Source organism: Camelus dromedarius, chromosome 12 (assembly GCF_036321535.1).
Source record: "Camelus dromedarius isolate mCamDro1 chromosome 12, mCamDro1.pat, whole genome shotgun sequence".
Taxonomy (NCBI): Eukaryota; Metazoa; Chordata; class Mammalia; order Artiodactyla; family Camelidae; genus Camelus; species Camelus dromedarius.
Genome location: NC_087447.1, coordinates 53,723,680 through 53,747,454, shown reverse-complemented (window position 1 = coordinate 53,747,454; position 23,775 = coordinate 53,723,680). Strand labels below are relative to the sequence as shown.

Here is a 23,775-nt window from a genome sequence, read left to right as displayed (position 1 = left end):
AGCATTGGGGTGTGTGTATCTTTACAAATTAGAGTTCCCTCCAGATATATGCCCAGGAGTGGGATTGCTGGATCATATGTCTACCAAGACTTTTGAATGTTGATCATATAAAAGATGCAGCACTAGTCACTACAGGGAGATATAAACCTAAGCACGGCTCTGCCTCTACCCTTGAAGTTCAAGGCCTTCGATCAAGTAGTCTCCCATTAAACACACTGAGAAGAGTCCTCACTGTGCTATTCTCCACCACTGTGAATTGGATCTGTTGAGTCAAGCAAATGTTGACTGGGCAGCCTCTCACATGCCAGATCGGGGGATACATGCCTGGAAAATGGGGCTGAATATGGCACATGCGCCATCCTATGGAGCAGGTAATTCAGAGAGTCAGAGATAGAGGAGAACAAAAGCATAGTATTTCTACACAGGAGGAGAAACATTTTACTTGAAGGAAGCACAAGGGGTGTTGGTGCTAATGAGAGAAAGAATAAACTGGACTAGAGATTGAGGAAAACCTTGAGGAAAAAATGACCTGATCAAGGTTTGTTTTTTAACTGCTAATAGTAGCTTCCGTATTTTGATTCTTGTAATAATCAAAAGGAACCCTTGCCTCAGTGTTTAACATGGGGTATATACTCAGTGTTAGATGTTAGCATTGTATGTGATTTTAACATTTATAACAATTACATGTTATTTTAACATTTGTAACAATTAATTTATAATAATTATCATTATTGAGTAATACTTTTCTAAGTAGAAATAATTGAGGAGAGAGGGGCATTTCATGCCGTAGGAACACAGTTTTGAAAAAGCATGGTCTGTGTGAAGTTGCTACATACTGTTGTGTTAGGAGTGTAGGATCAGGGTGAGGATGGATGGCAAATGAGCAGGGGCGGGTTGGGAGAGGGCAGATGCGTCATGCTGGGCCACCTAGATGTTATCCTGCTTGAGAAGAGACAGTTTTAAAGAAATAAATGACTCCAATTTATTTTTAGAAAAACTGCTCAGCAACCACATGGAAGAGTGGTATTAGAAGTTTAAGACAAAAGACCAGAAGAATAGTTAGAGGTCTGTTGTGGTGGGACAAGTGAGAAGGGGTGATGGCCTGAACTTCGGGCAGCACTAGAAGAGGAAAGGCCACAGTGGAGTGTGTGGGGCAATGCCACTGGCACTTTACTTGATAACTCGATGGCAGTAAGAAGGAGACAGAAGGATCAATGAGAGCATCAGGATTTCTGTCTGGATGGCGGGTGCAGTGGCTCAGTTTGGGGCATGTTGACATTAAAGCGCCAAGTGGAGAGTCCAACAGGCATTGTCGCCAGATGCACCTGGAGCTCAGGTCCAGCATCGCTGTTGGAAAGAGTGGATTGGGAGTCCTCCGCAGATAGAATAACACTACTACCAGTGGATGAAACTGGTCGAGTAGGGCGTCTAGATGAGCAGAAGAAGATGGCTAAGTACAGAAGGCGGTGGAGTTTGGAACATATTCAGGGATGGAATGGCTCTGAGTAGAAAAGTGGCAAGGTCAGAGTGGTCTTCGGGGCCTGAAGCTGATAGCTGTCAAAGCGGTTATCAAACAATAATGTGGGTAATGAACAACTGGGGATCCCATAATAATGAAGGCTTCCTGGCCCCACTAAGGGAATCTGAGTAGACCCAGCCTGGGACCTAGGAAGTTTAATTTCCCAGCAGGCATCCAGGTGATCGGATGTCAGAGGTTCACGGATCAAGTCTGAGAAACACAGAGGATGCTAACAGGCAAGTGGGAGAAGACGGGGCCCAGGGAGCTTGACCGTCAAAATGCTCTACTTAAGGAACTAGATGGGAGTCTCCTCTCGATTTGCTTGGTAACAAAAGAAAACCGTGCTACCAATCTTCAGTTATCTCCTGAGCCAAAAATATCATCCAAACCCATGTCAAAACTTCACACACCAAGAGCAGAGTCTGCAGACACAAATAAAAGTCAGGCTGGGGAAAATGAAGGAAATCCAATGCAATATATTTGTATTCTGTCACTGAGGCACTGTCTAATGTTGCTGTAACTATGATGTATAGGTCTATCAGAGCATGTGTTACCATGGTCTGAATTTCCCGACTGGAGAAAAATGATTAATGGAGAGATTTGCATTCGATGTGGGCTTGGACATCAATATTTCAGCTTAGGTAAACAGGAGCTTTACCTAATTTATTGGCTCTCATTATGGATGGCTTGTAGAAGCCAAATTCCCCCTCTGCCTCCAAAATGACCTTTCATGCTCTACAAATCAATCTAGAAGAAGTGAAGCAAGTTGGTTAATATTTTAGTGAGAAAAAAAATGACTTCACATGTCAGAGACTTAATTGTTGTGATTTTGACCCATTTTGAAATTAGTTAACATTTGCTTCAGGCCTCTGACTTCATGCATTATTTATTTTCATCTTGGCCTCGCTTAAGTCTCTCCATGTGCAGTATGCCTGCAACATGTAAGAAGCTTTTTCTAAATACTATGCTTGAAAAATAGAATTATGAAGCAGAAAATGTAAAACTAAAAAAGTGTCTTGTCTACACACATGCATGCACACACACACATCTGCACACAGACACATTATTTCCAGCTGAGCTGCTTTTGGATATATTTTGGCTCTCATTGGCAAAGTTTCGAGATGTTACAGCCAGCATTATAGAGCAATTTTCCTGTAAGAGTTTTATGTTGCGAAGTATGTCAGAAGTTAATCAAAGGGTAACAATGCAAAAGCCCCTGCATTCGCTTCCTGGAGGCTGGGGCCAGCCCCTGCTGTCAGTCACTGTCAAAACTATAGCACTCAGGGGCGTAGTATGCCTTTTTCTCTCTGGCGAGAAAAATGTTCCTGCCCACAAAGGTCAATGCCTTTATGGCATAAATCTATTAGCCTATTGTTGTGGTATGAATCCCAAGGAGATGGCATCTCGTCAGCCGTCTGGCTCAGATGCACAGTCTCCACAGCTTCCTACAGCCAGAAACTACGTCCTGCTCCTTGCCTCTGACTGTCAGCATCAGCTTTGGTCTAGTCGATCATAACCTGTGCCTCCTGGGGAGTACTCACTTAGACCTGACCTTGACAGTGACTAGCTATGACTTGTTCCATATAATCACTGGAGAAGAGTGCTTTTGGAATCACTGAACATGCTACACTTTCCAGCCAGCCTGGGCACCCTTAGTGCTTGGATGCGGAAAGGTAGTCCAGGAGAACCTTCCATCACGTCAGCTCTGTGAATGGAGGGCCATTTAGAAGCTCTTGCAGGAAAAAAATGCTCAGAAACTCCTGCATATTTCTAAGATGTTTACCACCTTCTGATCACCTACATTCCTTTCAGTCTTAACACTCATTCGAAGTTAAACAAAAACCAGTGTAAAGATGAGGCTCGACAGCTGTTTCCCAGATGTACAGAAATAACCACTGCAGCTGCCTGAAACTAGGGCATTTGCATTTACATCGGTTTGGATTAAATCTTTCATTGATTTGGGTCATCATTTATGTAAGAAGTTCACAGAACAAAGGATGCGCGTGTCCGAAAGCAGCCATTTTAGATCTTCAAGCAAGAATACAGAAACTCTGGGGATGCCATTTGCCTGGTAAAAAGGCAGTCTTGTTCAAGATGATTTTCATTAAGAATCAACTTTGTTCACAGTACATTGTCTCCACGTGCTAAAGCCCCACTCATTTGTCCAACTTCATTGTCGCCTTTTCCTGGAAACTGCTTCCAGGTCCTGGAGTTACAATTAATTGATACCTTCCCTCTGGATTTTGGAATCAAACTCATCTAGACTTGAATGTGATGCTCTCATTTCCTAGCATTGCTTATTGAAGTCAATGCTCAGTGAATGCTTATGGAATCTGAATGCCAACAGGATGGATGGATGGAACGAAGGAAGGATAGAAGGGAGGGAGGGAAGGGAGGGAGGAAGAGAGGGAGAAAGGAGGGAAAGTACATTTCTATTAAGTGAAAATACATAGTTTTAGGGCAAATCTTTATATAGTCATTTATAATTCAAAAGCACTTTGTTACGGCTGAAATATCACTTTAATATTCTCATATGTTCTGTGGTGTGGGCTTATCAATATCCTTTGATAATTTTCAGATAGAGGAAACCGGAGTCTTATAAATCCAAATCCTAAATTCTCTTTCACACCCTGATTTTTTATGGAGTCAATACAATTGAACCTCTTTTTTCTTAAATTCAGACTCCCAGTTCATCTCAGTGTCTTGGTTTTCCTCTTATTTACAGGATTCCTCCCTAGAAATATTTTTTTCTTCTTTTCTCTGAAACACTGTTCCACCCTCCCGCCAGGACCAGGTTTATCACATTGGCTTTCTTTTCTTGTCTGGTGATCATAAGCCTGATGCTCATTATCTTAACAAACCCAGGACATCTCAGTGCAAGAAATGCTGTTTATGGCTAAAAGCCCAAGACAGCTTACAAATCCTTCAAAAGCAATGTGTCCAAGACTGAATGTATTGCCTTTCCTGCCAGGACTGCTCTTCCTACACATCATCCACCCAGTTTCTGAAACCACAAACCTCTGTGTCTTTATCAGCATCTCCCTTGCCCTCACCTTCCATGTCCAGTCAGTCACCACATCCTGTCAATCTCGACTCTAAAAATGTCTTTCCAACCTAACCTCTCCTCCAGCACCCTTGCCATTTTTCACCTGGACTCCTCATAGCACCCGCAATGGATTCATTTTTACCAGCTGTGCTTGCTATGGGCTTGTCTTTCTCCAATGCCACAGACATCCCCTACCTTACGATAAGTAAATAAACAAACCATTAAGTGTTTTCCTGTGTGTCTTCGTGTCTGTATAACTTACCTCCCTCTCATCTTCAGGGAAGGTCCTTTCTTAGTTAATCACATCATTTGTTTATTCATGACATTCTTCATCTGAATCTAATCTCCATGCTTATCCGTATCACCGTCCCAAGCCCCTCACTCCATACCCTCCCATTAAAGACCTCATGTTTTCTAACTATATAGCCTTCCTGAGCTTTTCGAAGATAACATGCCTGTCTGCGCCGCTACACTCTTGTGTACGCAGTTTTTGTTTGTTTGTTTCATTTTGTTTGTTTTCTGCCCGGCGTGCCTTTCGCTTTGCCTAGCAGACTACCGTTCATCCTTGAAGTATGAGTTTTATGAAAATAGCCCTGACTCTTAGAAGGCTCTTCCTTCTGTGCGTGTGCCTTGGTGGAACCTGGGCGTCCCTCTGTTAAGAACAGTTTTATTGCTTTTAAATTTCCTTTCTCTCACCCACCAACCTGTAAGCATCCTCAGATCACAGTCTCTTTTAGTCGTCAGTACCTGACAATTTGTTTCAGCCAAATTTTTATTAAATAAACGAAACTTTTATTTTGTCCACCTTGAAACCTGAGCTTTCATTCTTTTCTTTCTTCTTCCATTTTAAGACTTATATTTTGTTCCTTTAATTATCTTTAGTAGCACACTTTTTATCCTCAATCAAAGAAAGATGAACAAGTACTGTATGTCCACGATGGGGTGTGAAATCTTTGACATAAATGTTAAATCCTCACCTTTAACTTTTTCCCCCTGTGGAAAAATTAACCGTATAAATTTTTACTTATTCAGGCATTCTTTTCACTCAATGAGCTCTTAACAGAAATACAATTTGTACTGTGCAGACACTGTGCAGGACAATTAGGGAGCATAAGTAATTGTAATATCATTAAATATAAACATCCATTGATTTAGTCCAGGGTGTTTTGCTATTAAAGAAATCCATTAATGCCCAAATAGACTTCAGTCGTCATTCATCTCTTTCAAAGACCAGTGAAGAGGATTGCAGGACCTGATCCCTAAACTTTTAAAATTCTCTTCTATTGTATTCTTTAGCACCACTGTCTTATCCTTAGTGTCCCTTACTCCCTTATCTGGAAAATAACAAACTAAGTCAGTAATTAGCACTCCCCCTCCTCTCTTCCTCTCTCTCTCTCTGGTTTATGCTCTTCTGACCTAATGATGCTGCACCCTGAGTTCGATGCACTGCCCCCACGCTGTGTGCTCTCCACTTTACCAATGTGTTTCCTCTTCTGTGTTCTCCTGAGAATCAGTTCTCTTGGTCCTGTCCTTCCTGACCCCATCTCCTTTCCTCCCAGCTTTCTAGTTCTGTGCTCCCTTCCAGTCATTCCAATTCTGCGTCACAGATTTCTAAAATCTGGTCTGGAAATGAAAGAACTATGCTCAAATGAAGGGGGAGCAGTGTAGGGAAGAGTAATGCAAGTGGCAAAGCCCCACGCTTGTTTTGTTTTGTTTTGTTTTGTTTGAGCAGAGAATGAGGAAGTTGTGAACAGGCCTGTTAACAATGTTGATCTCATCAGTGATTGCGATGTGGTCACCTCCTTTACACACTGCAGTATGATGGGGAAGGAGAACACACTAAACCATTAACCACCACCTTACGTGAAGCATGCTATTGTAGAATTATGTGCAGGGCATTCTGAGGACATCCCCAAAACACTTACTTTAGCTCTAGTTTGGAAGAAATGGAAATAAGAGTATCAGAAAATGGTTACTAGTTATGATGAATAATTTTAAAAGGATATACTTACATTTGCTTGGTGATTGCAGGTAAATGTGAGTTGGAATCTTGAAGGGAAATTAGATGATGGATTTAACAAGTTTAGGACTCACTGTAAAGCATCTTCATCAATGATCAGAATTTTTGTTAAGCTACTTATACTAGGTGTGTTGGGAAATTTCCAGCCTAGATGGATTATAGCCAGCACAGTGTCCTTTGCAAATTCAAGAAACTGTTTTCCCTTCCTAGTGCAACTTCTTAATGCCAGTTTGCCTTCTCCCATAATCTTAATGAAGATCGATTTCTAATGCTGCCATTTCATATGTCTTACAGCTAGTAAAGCATAAAATGTCTTCTTTTGAAATGTTACATAAAATATGGAAGAACAATGGTATTGAAGACTAATGCGATGTTAAGACTGTGTATTCAAGTAAAAATGTTTACACTGATAATTTCAATACATATAAATGAAAAGGCTTTTCACCTTGATTTCTGTGAGGATGAATTTGTATCTCAATATCTGACATTGTTTGGACATTAAAATAAAAGGGTCATGATCTTGAGTCATGATAATTAACATAATTTGAAGGTGTAGAGTTCTAGAATCTTAGAGAAATCATAGAGTTTCTGCTGAAATTCCCGGTACTCTTCATCCTTTCATAAAATAATAACAAAGCATATCAATCATGATTAATTATGCACTTCCTTGAAAAGATAGTGAACATAGTCCAAGGGAAGCCTTCTCTGTTACATATTTTGAAATATATAAATCCCATTGCATCAAAATGTTTTCAGTATTATTTCATGCTGAGGGAAATACTCATACTTATGAATATGATTACAGATTTAGGATTAGACCACTCACTTCCATACTAGTGGGAATTAAAGTTGCTGATTAACATGTGGGACTTTGGAGAAGTCAGATCATAGGAGAGTACAGGCATGTTGCACTTGCTGTCTCGGAGGCGTTTTGTAAGTAGCCTGGATTCATTCACGAGACCCCTCCAGGGCTAACGAGGTAGGATACTGCTGGGGCTCTTTGCATTCAGAAAATCGACGTTAGAGAGAGTAAATGACTCCAAAATGGCTCTTGTTTCATCCTGCCAGGTCATTTCTGGAGGCTAGACTCAACATGGGTCTAAATTCCACAGGTGATGTTTGAGTGACTTGATAGGAACATTAGTTTCTCTTATTGCATTTTTGTTTCTTTTCCTGAATTATGGCGTGAGATTCTGTTATTTGTACTGAGAAAAAAATGAACGTATTTGGATGCTTTATATTAACTATCTTATTTTCCACTGTATGCCTTACTCATTCTGTTTCTGTGTTTCCTCCTTTCTAGATATATCACATTTTCACAGGACACGCTGGACTGAAAGACAAGGTTGAATAAGGTAAGTCAATTGGGGAGCTCCTATTAATACTCACATATTGTAGCCAACAATTCTTTGGTGAATCTGAGTTTAACCAATCTGGCTTCACAGTGTGATCAGGCCTGACTCTGCTGCCTTCTTTGGTCAGATCCCCAGAAAGGACTGAGTTCATAAAAGCAAACACTACAGATGGCTAAAGCAATTACTGTTTTGGTCTGTTGGCCTCAAATTGGTCAGCAAAATGTGACAGTGCCTACACATACAGAAAAGACATGGAGAGTTTCTTTGTGATGCCTTCAAACTGTCAGGTAAAGATAAGATTATGAGAAAAGTTAGCTGGACTAGGATTATGACCCAGGAATTCGTCCACTGGCCTGAGAAGAGGGAACCCAGGAGGCTGCAATGTCTTAGGACACTTCTGACCTGTTAAGGGAACAGGCGGCATGGCATCCTCCTTAGTCTGATGGGTAGAAACAGTCTAAAGACAACGCATGCTTTGAAATTGATTCTGGGTGAAGGGAAGTAGGAGTGGATTGGGCGAGGCCAGAACACGGTGCAGTCCAGCCAGTGCTGATTTCTCCGAGGGAATTTAGCTCCTGGGAAGAGACTTCGAGTACTACTCTTTTGGTCTTCCTGGCTCTGCTTTTAGAATTGTTTTCCTAGTGTAAACAAAATGGCTTTTCTTTGAAGCAGTTGTGAAATGTGTAGCTAAAGTCTTAAAAATATGTCTGTTGATTTACTAATTCAGTTTGGGAGAATCCTTTTTAAGGAAATCATGAAACACAAGTACTAACATTTATATTCAAACCTTTTCTTTTTACTTTGACACTCTTTATGATAATGAGACACTAGGAAAAACCTACTACCCAATAATTCAGGGGTTATTAAATAAATAAAGAGCTACTTACATGGTGGAGTATTATGTAGATGTTAAAATTATGGTTTTGAAAATATTTCAATCCCAATAGAAAATGTTGAAGTGAGTTAAAAAGTAGTATACATAATTTTCAATTTATACACAGAAATTAGATGGGAAGGAAATACAGCATATGGGATGCAGATGTATCCCCATTTTAACATCTCTGAAATCAGCACATGTCCTACTATTAATGGCACCTCCTAGTTATAATCAAAAACATGTTTTTTCTATTTTAATGGGAGATAAACTAATGTTGCATCTGTCTATCAATGACAGGCATCTTAGATTTGGGAAAAAAAATCAGGATGCTAATACAATAAGGTCACATGTCACTGAGTGGTATAACTGCATTTTCCCAATGAATATTTATTGTGTGTACATTTAGACAAGAGGCAACAATTTCAGTCCACTGATGTATGACATTCTTCATATACAAAATGAATTTTTACCAGATTTCTGTTTGGAAATCCAAAATACTTTGGTTTATTTATGTACTTCACCTTCCAACAACGTGATTCCCTCACTCATCCCGCTGCACTCAAGAGAGCCCTTGATGAGTGCGCCTTCCCCACCAATTGCTCCTCCCATCTGAGATCTTTCTCCTGGCCCATTCAGTCTGTTTTTCTCTACTGCTCTCCTTCACTGATATACCTCAAATATTGCTAACAAATGCTCAATAGAGGGGCTGGGGACTATATACGAAGGATGTGGCTTGGAATTTGCCAAGTCTTAGGTTTAGAACATCCTTCTGCCTCTCACTGACTACATGACCTTGGGCAAGTCATTAGCCTCCCTGCAAGCCAATTTTCTCTTCTGTAAGATAAAGATTGTAGCACGTGTCTCATGGGATGTTGTACGGATTTCATGAGCTAAGGTGTGTAAAGCAGTAGGCACATGCTCACATGTCTATTTAATAAATGTTCATTTTGCTCATTCTTGTTTTAATGATGTGTAGGTGTCCCAAATAGACACCACCTCCCACCCAGTCCTCCAAAATGGTGCCTATCAACTCACACTTAATTCATTTCAAGCCCAGCAGACGACCCCCACCCCCGCGTACTCTGCTCTCCAGGGACCCCTCCCAACAGCACTTCCTCTACTTTCATATAAAACCTTCTACAGACGCCAGTAATTTCCAGCTTATATCCCACAGTCTCCTTTCCTCAGTTCTGTTATCCTTATAGAACCAAATTAAAGCCCTTGAATTCTTGGCTGACTTCAACTTTGCTGAGCAATTATCTCCTCTGTACTGACTTTTCTAGGATTGAGTTGAGTGGGAAGTTGGCAAGGTAGACAGAGAGAGGTGTGAGATTAGGAATAAGCTCCTGTAATAAGAAGCTAAATTCTGGGAGAGACAAGATGGACCAAAGGAAAGTGTGTTCTCAGTAAGTGGTTCCAGTGCACTGTGTGGGCCTCCACATGATAACAACCGTCACTTCTCTATATCAGCTCCGGAACCACAAAAACGACTGGCATCGATAATGACCTGCAATTTTTACCTCTCTGAGGACTCATTCACTAACCCCAACTCCCTAGCTTTTCAGAGCTCTAACTTTCTAATTTTATGAGAACCTCAGCATTCTCCCCAACTCTCAGTCTTATCTGCCAGCCTTCACCTTATTTCATGTTCTTTCTTACCTATTTGGCTTTAATGGTTTACATTCTAACCCTTCTTTCTCTTTACCACACCCATCCAATTCAACCCCTTATTGCCTTATAATTTGCTCAAAGGTTATTCCTTATATTCAGCCTCTAAAAAAATCCTAGTTTGATCTTCAGATCACTTCACTGTGATATTAGGCCTGACTTTGTCCACTCTCTCTAAAATTTGCCCTCACATTCCTGTTGCACCAGAGGTGAAAACTTGGTAGCTTAGGAATCAGGAGAGCATAGCTCTTCCTCTCTCCGGAAGGAACCAGACAACTCACATGATGTTGAATAATGAAAAATTAGATCCTAATGTTCTGAGTTACATCTGTTCCGGAAGGCAGAATGGTCTTAGACAAGGAGGGGCACTGTTCTGTCCAAAAGGAAATTCCATCTTCAAGTCAAGCTACTTTCTGCCAAAGGGGGTTTATGACCCTTTGCCTTTACTGAAAAATGTGACACTGTAGGGTGAACCAAATTACATAAAAAGCATCCCAAATGACTTCACAGTAGTTAAGGGTTAACAGTCTACAAAAGCAAAAAAAAAAAAAAAAAGGGAGAGATTAGGAATAAGTTTCTCTAGTAAGAAGCAAACATCCTGGGGTAGAGAAGAGGGGCAAAGGAAAAGTGGATTATAAAGGAAAGGAAAGTCATTTCTGGACAGAGTAATTTTACTGTCACAGCCACAGATGGTTCAGGATCGCTAAATTCTCTAATGAGAGGGAACTGGAATTTAGTAACAAAACCTACTGGACAGGCTTCAGAGGAAGCTCATGTTTTACTTATGGCTGTTCTAAGGGGGCCAACATTCTTTAGGTGAAAACAAGCAAATGAAAAGGATCTATGCAACATAATGCCATGGAAATGATAACGCTCGTTGTCAGGCAGTGCACTGAGCACATGGATGCTTTCATTGGGTTCTGTAGCCACTTCTGCAGCAGACACTATTATTCCCTAATTTTTTTTTCTTTTTTTAAATTGGGAAAGCCTGAGGCTCAGAGAGGTAAATTAACTTGCTAAAAGTCCCTCTGCTGGTGGCTAACAACTTTTGGATTTGAATGCAATGCCATTTAACTGCATACTGAGCTCTTAACCAAGAGGTTGATTTGCCTTGCCTTGCCCATGGTTGAGACGTGAGGAGTGAAGATAGGATTTTCTGGAGCTGGTTGAGGGGGTGGTGAGGAGGAGCTGAAAGGCCTGCAGAGGTGCAACATATAAAAGTGATTAGGAGGGTGCAGGAAGCAGTAGCAATTCCTGCTACCCCGTCCCTGCTGCTTCACCGCCTCTGCCCACTCCTGCCCCTACCCAGTCCTATCTCCCCGCTCTCTGTATTGGTCCCAAGGAGGCCATACCGATCTCCCCCATTCCCCTGCTGAGTGACATGTGTGTATTTTTGTTACATAGTAAATAAATCTCCCCCTGAAGCCTCCCAACATTCCTCCCCTTAAGAAAAGCAAAGACGCCTTGTTTGCTGCTTGAAATGTATGAAATATGATTGTGTTTACTTTTTGGGATTGAAACCAATCACATACAAAAATACCTTTTTAGGGGAGAAAGATGTCAATTCTGCCTTGCATTCAAATACCCAATCTTTTCTGACTCACATTGAACAACCTTGAGCAAATCACTCTCTGGTCTTTTTTCTGCTTATGCTGTGCAGCAGCAGAGAGAAAGGCTGCTCCAAATATGGTCCGATCACTCAAATACTAAAGCTTTTTACACTCTTTGCTTCTGTTCATTCTTTCTCTCCCTTTGATCTAACAAAACTTCTTAAATTATAAATTAGAGAGTTGGAGGGGTTTTTTTGTTTTTTTTTTTTTTTTTGGTTCCAAGATAAGGGAAAAATATATGACTTTCAAAAAACAGTAGAGTGGTGCAGCAGACCATGGCAGTGTTTGCTTTCGGCATGTGGTACGTGATACCTTGAGAAAGATGCCACATTTAGGATGATTTCTTAAGGAGAAATTTGCTGTTTTTGAATACAGGGAAAGGAGCTAGTTATTTTACTTGGAGCTGAAACATCATTGCCAATCTCTCTACAACAGCTTTAAGAGTATATAATCAGCCATCTTCCAAAATCAAATCTCAGCTTTGCCTCCTGAGATTTTTCTAATAGATCAGCTGATAAATAAAGTACTTTTCACCCTTGAAACAAATGCAAGAGAATTAGTATTAAGTCAATCAAGGTATAAAACAATGAGGAAGATAAAGATGGAATTGCTTTCTGGAATACAACCAGCTAGTAATTTTGAGAATTTGCCTTGTTTGTATTTTTTTTTTTTTTTTTTAATTTTCTGATACTTAAGCCTGTAAGCTCCTTCAGGGAGTCTCCCTTGTCTTTTTCGGCCTCCTCACTCTGAGTGGCCATCCTCTGAGCATCCCTGTCCTGCTGTGCACACCTGTATCAGAGGATTCATCACACTGAATTGTAAATAAGCATTTGTCTCCCAGACTAGCCACTGAACTCCTGAGAGCAGGGAGCCATGCTGTTTCTTATCTTTATCTGCCAACCCAGTGCGAGGCAGAGTTGATACTCAGTACATGGTTATGAAAATAAACTGAGTTTGACTGTGCTTTAATAGAAATATGATTAATGTTGTGGCCACTTGTCCAGGATATTTTCCTTCCATTCAGTGAGATTAAAAAGTTTGGATGCAAATTTCAACATGCAAATAAAATGACAAACATGAAAATAAGACCCCAAGTATTTCTTCCCTTCCCAGAGCCAAGAAACAGTGCCAAAATCTCATAAGAACAAATTGGCACAAAATACGCTTATGTTTGAACACATCAGAAATATAGTGAGATTGGATTTGTTTTCTCACTGTATCATCCCTGATCCTGGATGAAGAAAATAATATAAACCTAGGGAGTTAACAACTTTCCAGGGGGGAGAAAACAGCCATCAAATAACAATCACCAGAAAAACCCTTAGGTGGTCTTTGCATGATGATCTCAAGCAAATTTATCCTCTGCTTTTTTGTTTGTTTGTTTATTTGCTGTAAAAATATTGTTGTGGGATCCATGTTCACAGCCACATAGCTGATCTATGATTCACAAACACCATGAACCATCGGGACAAGTCATGATAGTAACAGTGGTGTTTCTCTCTGCTAGAATAGCACTTTACAGTTTATAAACATTTCCACATATGATATGTGAATTCAGCCTCATCACAATCTTGTATGGGAGAAAGACCATGGCCTGTTATCTTATCCCCATCTTATTACAGATGGTAAAGTAAATACTGTATCTCCCTTAGGATTATATAGCAGTAAAGATCAGCCATAGCACTCAACAACAAGGGTGAAAATCGACCGTGAGAGATTCCACTATCTTCTGGCTGGGACTTGCCATCTCAGTCATTCAGTCCAACACCAGGACTTTCCAAAATGTGTATTTGACTTACCTCATTTAAGACAAACTGCTGAATCCCTGCAATTCTCAAATACTTCTTGAATACCTTCTATGAGGTAGGGTCACATAGTAAGCATATAAAGCATAAAATAAATATTATTACTGATTTTTTAAAAATATAATTTCAGCCACTGGAAGAAACATTTTTATTTGAACTTCTCATGAAACTCTATGGAGCCAGTGTCTTGATGTCCATTTTCTACAGTATGCCCAAGGTAACAAAACTGAAGTGTCAGAGCTGGAATTTGAAACTGATTCTGCCCAACTCCAAAGCCCATTTCATGACATCATCCCACCTTCCTGAGGATGCAGCAGGGAATGTTTCTTATTAACAGGCCTCCTGGAGAACCTGAGTAGGTCTTTGAGGCAAAATATACTTGAAAATAAAACACTATTTCCAAGTAGTAGTCATTATCAGCTCATAATTGAAAGCAAGCTTGAGGAAATACTGCAAACCAGCGTCTTCTGACACAAACGCAGTTTGCAGACATCTGGTTGTGGTTCTAATTCTCACTTTGTAAACAGTCAGGCTAACCTGATTTGTTTCTTCTTTGCTTTTGTTTCTTTGAAATTGATGTCAGCTTCGTTCGTGGTAGGAAATCGCTTGTTCCATGCTATAAAATGGCACGTTTGTCTCACCTGTTCAACTGAATCTAGGGTGGCAGGAGTTGCCTTGTGGCAATTTTATATATGATTTATATAAATCACATCTATTTGAAGATAGATTAATTTGGTCTAAAGGGATTATAATGACAGCATTCCTGTGTGCCAAGCACAGGATATGATAATGGAAAGAATATGGTGTTTCTGGATCCAGCTGTGCTCTTTTTTTAAGCTAAGTGAACTTGAAGAAGTCATTCCTTTACTCTCAACCTTGGTTTGTTCTCATGTTGTTATGAAGGACTCTAAATATAAAGTTGTATTATTATCATCATCATTTTTTTCATTAACAAATAATATTAAGGAAAAAAATCTTTGAATAAAAGAAAAATAACACTCTCACTTAAAATTCTTCGGAACATTTAGATCAATTTATCCAAAGGGGGAAAAATAGAAATAACCTTCCACAAAATGGAGAAACTTGCAAAAGATTTCTGCAGAATTTTTTTTTTTAATTGAAGTATAGTCAGTTATAATGTGTCAGTTTCTGGTGTACAGCATATATGCTTTCATATTCTTTTTCATTATAGGTTACTACAAAATATTGAATATAGTTCCTTGTGCTAAACAGCAGAAATTTAGTTTTTATCTATTTTATATATAGCAGTTAGTATTCGCACTTCTACAGGATTGTTAAGTCTCTACTTTGACTCTCCTCCTATTTTTCGTTACCTAAGAATCACCTCTTTCTTACTCCCTTCCTTTTCTCTCTAATCCCTTCACCCCAGCAGAAGAGCAGAGAGTAGAATGATAAATCTTTTGTACTCATTTCTGTTTGGTAGGGTTGCTGTGTGGTAGAATAGGGGATGGGAGCCCAGTGACGCTAGAACGTAATGAGCAGTTGACAAAGGCTCACAGGATAGATTCAGAGATAGGAAAGGAGAATGTGGAGCAGATGCACTGGGGCCAAGTCTCTTATAGGCCAGGGGATGACAGACCATAAAAGAAAGGTCACAGGACTGCAAATGTGGTCAGAGTCCTCCTTCCACAATCAGAGAGAATGAAAGCTTTTCAGCCTTCCCCATTCTCTTTAAAACAGGGGATGCATCTCTGTTTATCTCATAAGGTAGAGGAAGAGGTTACATAAAATAGTTTATAAAAATTGTTTTGCAACTATACATTTCTTTACAAATGTGATTATTAGTCCCCCGGCACCTTTACCCTCACTCTTACTTTTCCAGATATGCCTTACTGAAGCATGAACTGATCATACGGCTATACTTTTGCAGGTATGGGTCACAGTGCTGCACAAGAATTAATTTAATCATTGCTTTTTAGCAAACTCTTTCTGCAGATCATTAATGTGCCATTCTACACTCTTGTTAAGTATATCTTTTTTTCCTACTCTAAAAAATCAGTTGCAATATCAAAAGAATTGTATTTGGTTTCCATTTCTTTGCCTTTTATTGATACAGATTTATACGGAAAGCCTACCGCATGCTGGTTATTATGCTGAGTTCTGCATATAAAGGAGTCAGGTATCAGCAGTACCTAACAAAGGATGTCAGGGAATACTAACCTCCCATTATAAAATTATTACACATGTAAGGCTTTTTCCTTTCTTTCCCTCTTTCTTCTCTCTCTCTCCCTCCCTCCCTCTATTTTTCATGGACAAATCATCTCTAAAATTGGGATGACATATCAGCCTCATGGAGGTGGTAAGGATTACTTGAGAGGGTGTGAGAGAAGTTCTTTCAACAGTTCATGGCAAGGAATAATTGAGAATAGGTGGAAGTAATTATGGTACAAAGGGAGTGAACAAAAGGAATTTGAAGGCACTGGACGGTGTCAGACTTCTTCCAAAACATTGTGTGCATCTTTTGTTCTTAAATCCAAAAATACCATGAAATGGTGTTCATCATCTCCATCACTATCATCACCCTCGTTATCGTCCCTGTATCATCCGTGTATTATATGAGGAACCTGAGAAGCAGGGCAATGTAACTTTTAGGGTTACTTGGCCCCTTCACGGCAGGCCTAGGATGCAACTCCACATCTGTCTGTTTCTAACCCCCCTTGTTTTCCTCCTTCAGGAGGAATTGTCTGGTAACAACACCCCACAGAGTTGTACCTCCTCTCTGGACACTTTTGTCGTGTTCTTAATATGAAATTAAGAGTTATATATTTTTATTAAATTGATACGGGTTTGGGGTCAAACTTCCTGCTTAGTGATCTGATCCCCTCAACTGAAGTGCAAGCATTTTTTGTCTTATTCTTATGGCTATACCCTGCACTCTGTGTGTCTAGCATATGACGATATGTCAGTGACAAGAACTCAGAATGCTTGTTGAATCAGTGGCTCTCCAGGTGAACGTTGTGGTGTGGCCCCAGTGTATAATCACTGCTTGTAACCATAGATCTTTGGAACTCAACCTTTTGCAAGAATTACAGTCACTCAGAGGACAGGTTGCTGGGCCACACAGCCAGAATTTCTGATTCAGTAGGCCTGAAACAAATTTGCATTTCTTAAAAGAGTATAGGGCTTGCTATTGCTAGAGATCAGAGGCTTTTGAGAACCACTGGACACTGGCTTAGGGCTCAGAGGGGTGAGGTCACTAGTAGGTAGTGGAAGTAAGATGTGAATCTAGAGTTGTCTGACATCCTCTGTCACTGTAGCCAGACAGGGTCACAGGCTGCAATAATCAATCTTTGTCTTTGACCTTTAGATGGGTTAGAATTTAAAGTGACAAAATGCAGGCAGGATCCATCTCCGACTTCCCTTCTAGACCTCTCATTGTTAATTTCAACAAGAGAACAGTTTTCAACAGTGGACTTGGTTTTAGAAATCCTTGATTCCAAAGGCAAAGTTTGTTCTAACTTACCATGTGGCTTTAGGATTGATCTTCCTCTCAATTAAAAGAAAAAGGAAAAAAGAAACAACTGTTCTAGTGTAGAGAAAATCCAGAACAATAAATCTATGAATGGGCGCTGGTGATGTCTGTAAGCTCTTTGAAGGCAGGGTGAGTTTTTCATTATATACTGCACTGCACTTGTGCTATGAATGCACAGGAAATGTCTAACAATAGAAATCATTTAGAAATTGTTAGCCCCTGGAGTTTGAGCAGTGCATATCTATAATTATGATGTTTTACAGTAAAAGGTTATGAATTTTGCTGCTAAACATCTATGTCTGTATATATCTCTACCTACCTATCTAGATACCCATCTGAACGTCTAGATAGATAGGCAGAGATGGAGATAGAGATTAGGTACATGTATATCACTCCTGGGAAGCTGATAAATTACACATAGGAACACTTGGCTCCAATTCTGTTGCTTCTCATTAATTGCTTTTATTTTTCTCCAGCAGTGGAACTTTTCTTTTGATATTTAATCAGGCTTTTAGCAAAAACGTGAATCAGTAACAGTAACCCTTAGCAATTTTCTACCCACCCTTATAAATCCTACACCCTCCTCCCCCTTGTAGAAAATACATCCTAATGCATAGATGAGGAAGGTACAAATCCCAAGATGGGTATAAAGAGACTCCTTCAGAATACAGATGGGTTAGGGATGCACCCTAAGACTAGAGACCAGTCTGTTTGCTTCCTGATTTAATTCGTTTCCTGTTGCTAATTTGGCAAATTATACTATTTTTCTTTCTTTTTTTAAGCGAATATATGAAAGGGGAGAGTTTAGTGACAATCCAGTGAATAAGAGACGATTTAGAGAGTCAAGAAGAATCAGGTGGGTGCACAATCTGATCTTTGTTTTTAGCAATCTTCCCTTTGTTTTTAGTTTCAGTCATGATAAAATTATGCAGGTTTTGTAGTGTTGCAAAACAGAACAACATTCCTGGCACATGCATTGCATATTGAACAGTTTAATGTCTTGGGATGTACGTGTATCTATATTTTATCATACTTCTGAAAATCGCCATGTTATGTAGCCTCTCTGTTGCATCAAGACGATATGTAAAGTGAAACAGGAGGGTCACTAACTGCTGGAGAAGAGGTCAAGTTGTGAAATGCATGGCACATGCTCCCCCACAAGATGATGATAAACCATGTATTTTGGATGAAAATATGCAAATTCAAAAGTTTGAAGATCTTTATTAATAAGAACAGATACAGAGCTCAAGTAGTTATAGACTCTTAAAAATTCCTGCTCATGGAATCCATCCCATCATAGAAAATAAAAATTGTTTTTCAAAGCATATCTTTGCAGGATGAGAGAAAGGATCTGGATAAGGAAGAGGACAAATTTAAAAAATAAAGGGGGAAAAGTGGGATGGAAAGATGAGAAGGACGGGAGAAGCCACTGGGAGGTGCTTGCAAGTGGGCTTGGAGAGTTAAAGTAGAAGCCCCACTTTGGTGAAGAATGCCAAAGGAAGGCAAGTTAGTTTGTCCAAAGTGTGTGTCCATCATGGGAAAGACAAATGTCGGTCTTGCTACACAAGGCATGAGTGCGAGAGTTGCAGTTTAGATCATCTGTCAGTCTCTGGGCCCTTGCCTTTCTTACTGCGCCCCTCTTCAAGGATTTCTAGTTCATGGGACTGGAAAGGCAATCAGTCAGTTTCTATTGAAGAGAGAGAAGGAGGAAGGATGAATGGAAGAGAGGAAGGAATGGAGGACAGAGCCAAACAGGAGAATTAAGGAACCAATCAGAAATACCATCCGTGGAGAGTTCATTTTCCATTCTATGACTACACCACAACCATAAAAGGGTAGTGCTGCACGGATACTATGATTTGGAATAAAGAGATGTCCGTGATATAATGAATGAAAAATAGCAAATGAACAGCATTCTGTTTAAAATATTTCTAGAAAAAGTAGGGAAGTACATTCAACAGAATGTCCACAATTATTTTTCTGTTGGTGTTTTCTCCCCTTCCTTTTACTAGAATACCCTCTATGGCTCTATACTACTACTAACAGTAACAATAATGAAATTGAAATGTCTGAGAGCAAATGGGAGTGTCCTGGAGAAGTTCCAGAGAGAGGTTGCCGCACCCGAGCCACATCTTTTTAAGGCACTTGAGCATCTCGGTGTGAGCTGGCTGTGTTTGTTCAGTGACCGGGAGGGGGCGCTCACAGGTGTCCTTCCACCTGTCACCTTTTCCAGGAGGCAGTCAGGTGTTCCTCCCTTTCTCCCACTGAAAGCTGCTCTCCTGTGTCAGTATTTTCACGGCATCTCAGTCAGTGTTGCCCAGAAGGGGGAAGGGGAGGAATGCTGGTTGAAAATAGGAGGTCCTCTTGTACAAAAGAGGGCCTGGTCCCTGCTCAACTCAGTTGCTTATTCATATAAACTCCAAGTAACTGCTGTATTTTTTCCCCTTGGGACTTCCAGTTGCCCTCATGAGTGCTGATTTTAGCAACACCTCTGGTGTGAGGGAAGCTCACTAAATATTCAGGTGGTTGGGCTACTATGAGAAATGTGTGTGAAACACAAATACGTTTGTTTTAAAGTCTACTTTGTCTTATATGACTATTGCTACCCCAGCTATCTTTTTGTTTCATTTGCATAAACTATATTTTTCCATCCCTTAATTTTCTGTTTGTGTGCGCCTTTAGGTCTAAAGTGAGTCTCTTGTAGGCAACATACAGATGGATCTTTTTTTTCCTTTTTTTAAAAAATTCAATCAGCCACCCTATGTCTTTTGATTGGAGCATTTAGTCCATAAAAATTTACAGTGATTATTGATTGGTATGTACTTATTGCCATTTTGTTATTTGTTTTCTGGTTATTTTTGTAGTTCTTCTCTGTTATTTTCATCTACTTTTAGTGTCTTCCCTTGTGGTTTGATGATTTTCTTTAGCATCATGTTTGAGTACCTTTCTCTTTAAATTTTTTTGCATTTATTTTAGGTTTTAGATTTGTGGTTACCACGAAGGTCATATATGTCAGCCCATAAATATATTTACTTGTAAACTGGTAATCCTTTCAGTTCAAGCACATTCTAAAAGAGCTACATACTTTGTTCCCTTCCCCCATGTTCTGTGTTTTTGATGTTGTATTTGACATCTTCATGTCTATCCACTTACTGAAATTATACTTAATTGTACAATTTTCTTCTCTTTTAACTTTTGAACTAGCTTAAGTTGTTGATCTACTGTCTTTACCTACATATTTGCATTTACCAATGAGATTTTTTTCCTTTCTATATTGTCTTATTTCTTGTTATAGCCTTTTCTTTTTAACTTATAAAACCCTGTAACATTTCTTGTAAGGTCAGTTTGGTAGTGATGAACTATTGTCGTTTCTACTTATCTGAGAAACTCTTAGTCTCTCCTTCAGGTGTAAGTGATAACCCTGCTGGGTAGAGTGTCCTAGGTTATAGTTGTTTTGTTTTGTTTTTTGTTTTTTTGTTTTTTTTTTTTTTACTTTCAGCGCTTTAAATATATTATACATCTCCCTTCTGGCCTGCAAAGTCTTTGCTGAAAAATCTGCTAAGAGTTGTATGGAGATTCCCTTGTATATGAATCTGTTCTACTTCTGCTGCCTTTAAATATTTTTGTTCATCTTTAATTTTTGCCATTTTAACTATGATATGTCTTGAGGTATGTCTCTGAGTTCATCTTGTGTGGGAATCTCTGTGCTTCCTGGGCCTGGGTTTTTGTTGACTTTCTCGGGTTAGTTATGTTTTCAGCTATTATGTCTTCAGATATGTTCTCTGTCCCTTTCTCTCTTTCTTCTCCTTCTGGAACCCCTATAATGCAAGTGTTAGTATGCCTGATGATGTCCTAGGAGTCCTTTAACACTGTCCTCATTTTTTTAAACTTGTCTTTTATTTTTATTGTTCTGATTGATTTCCACTATATCTTCCAAGTCACTTATGCATCCTTCCCTATCACCTAATCTGCTGTTAATTCCTCCCAGCCTATTTTTTATTTCAGTTATTGTCTTCTTCAACTCTGATTTTTAAATATATTTTCTAGTACTTTGTTGATGTTCTTACTGTGTTTCAGTCTTCTTTTCCCAAGTTCAGTTACCATTTTACTGCTGTTGCTTTGAACTCCTCATCAGATAAATTATGTATCTCTGTGTCATTAGGATTTTCTGATATTTTATCTTGTTCTTTCATTTGAAACATAGTCCTCTGTCTTCTCATTTTGTTTGACTTTCTCTGTTTGTCACTATGAAATTAATTTAGTTGCCTGTCCTAGTCTTGAGGGCACGTCCTTGTTTGGGACCCTCCTGACACAGTCCACATGTACCCAATGGCTTTGGTGGGAGAGCTGAATCTGAAGTGAGAACAGGCTGCATCTTCTCCTGGGGTATGTTGGCAGCTGCCACCTTGGTGGTGGGGATGGGGTCGGAGGCGCTAGACCTGCATCCAGGTAGAAGCCAGCGCTTCTCCTAGGCTCAGTGGCACCTGCAGCCTTACTAGGGGTAGGACTGGGGCCTGAGGTCCTGCAGCAGGGGGCTTGAGGGAGTTGGGCTTCTCCAGGATGTGGTGGCAGTCTCCCCTTTGGTTGGGGCCTGAGAGCTTTGAGTCACACCTCTGAGCTGGCTCTGGGTCTCCGTCCTGGCTGGAGGCAGGGCCAGGTCCTGAGCTGGTTTTGCTCCCTCCAGGTGCCTGATGCACGTGCAGGGCAATGGTGATCTTGCCCCGACTAGAGGCAGAGCTGGGGCCCAAGCTATTTCTGCTCCTTCTCCACGGCACACAAACACCTTGGTGATGGCTGTATCTGTCTTAGCAGGGAGCACTGCTGGCGCACGAAGGGCTGGAGTAGGAGCCCAGTGTGGGCATAGAAGTATGTCACATGCCTATTTCTAAACCAATTCCTTTCAGTAAGAATACCCATAAACGCAAGCAAATCAGTCCAAAAGTTGACTGCCTGCAAAATAAGGCAGAAAGATTGCTGAATAAAATCAGAAAAGGTAACAAAGCAATGGGTGGTGGGTGGTGTCCAATACAAAGTGCATTTTTTTTTAAATTTTAAGGAAGCTGGTTTTCTAAATCATAAAAATTATTAATTTAGTGATAGCATAATATACATTCATAAAGATAGATTTAATTTACTAATATTCCCCCTGATTATTTCATTTTGGTATGTTTGCAAAACAAAAAGTGAGAGGCTGACATTTTTTACCTCCTCAATTCATGTATCAGTGATGGCTCAGGAAGCAGTGTGGGTAAGTTGATTCTTTGAGGCTGGTTTTAGCTGTGCTAGAATAGTAAGCTTTATACCATTTGATTATTAATGAAGTTGATTCTATTATTTGGAAAAATCATCTTGGAGTTTTAGTTAACCCCCAAATAAAAATAAAAAGATTATTTATCTGAGATTAAGCATACACAACACTTTCAAGATCCAATAAGTAAATCTCTTTGTCATTAACCTTGGGTGGCATTAGTTTGTTTATGTTGACTCAGGCTTCCAAACTTCAAAGCAAATTTTCTTTGGGAAATTCTCAAAGTTTTTTCAGTATTTCTAACATCAACAGCAGCAATGACAAGACAATCTCCTCCATTTACTGAGTGTCTATTAATTTGCTATATTCGCTCTTATTATTGTAATTAACCCTGTGAGATCAATATGATTCTCTCTATTTTACAGAGATATGCTTTAAGTGAATTACAAAAGAACGCTTTCTAGAAAGTGGTGAAAATGGAAACCTAATCTAAGTTTTCTAACTCAAACCTCCATGGCATTGCAGTGAGCTAAATTGCCCAGAATAGTAGCTACTCAATAAATAGTTGTTGAATCAGTGGATGAACAAATTTTAAGCTCAAATGACTGTTTTTTTCCTCCCCAGAATCATTAAAATGCCATTTTGAAATCACACCATACATTCTCTACCAATTAAGGTACATTTAGCAGAATATGGTCTGTTCAGTTTCAATTGATACACTTGGTTGGATTTGGTTTGCTGTCATAGGACACAGTAAGGCCCTCCCTAGAGCTTTAAATAATGTTCCTAGCTCCCCCCAGTCACCCTGCCTTAAGTGTAGCTAATTAAGTAGGAAAAAGGGAAAAAGAACTTTCTCCACAGGAAAAGTCAATTTGTCGGGGTGGCTGTTTTTGGTGGAGTTTATTAGCAGAGTGGAGCTGGTAATGAAAGGCTGGCTAACATGGATGAACCTTCTTGTCAGTCACGAAGACCGGAATGCATAGAATTGTTGAGAAGCCTTTCCATCCTTCCAACTTTGTTATGAAGAATTGAGGGTTAAACCCATAAACTCAGGAAGTCATCATCTTGAAGTAGAAAACTGCTGGTTCCTTTCATAAGCCAGTGAACAACAAAGGAGCCAGCTTCTACTACACC

At 39.8% G+C, this 23,775-nt stretch overlaps 1 protein-coding gene across 1 annotated transcript in view; it reads left to right on the top strand.

Annotated features, from left to right (window-relative positions):
- Positions 1 to 23,775, top strand: part of TENM4 (teneurin transmembrane protein 4) — a 2,614,938-nt gene that overhangs the window by 983,065 nt on the left and 1,608,098 nt on the right. The window contains exon 5 of the mRNA XM_064492755.1: positions 7,889 to 7,940. The gene's annotated coding sequence lies outside the window, so the exon portion shown is untranslated. The remainder of the gene's footprint in view (positions 1 to 7,888; positions 7,941 to 23,775) is intronic.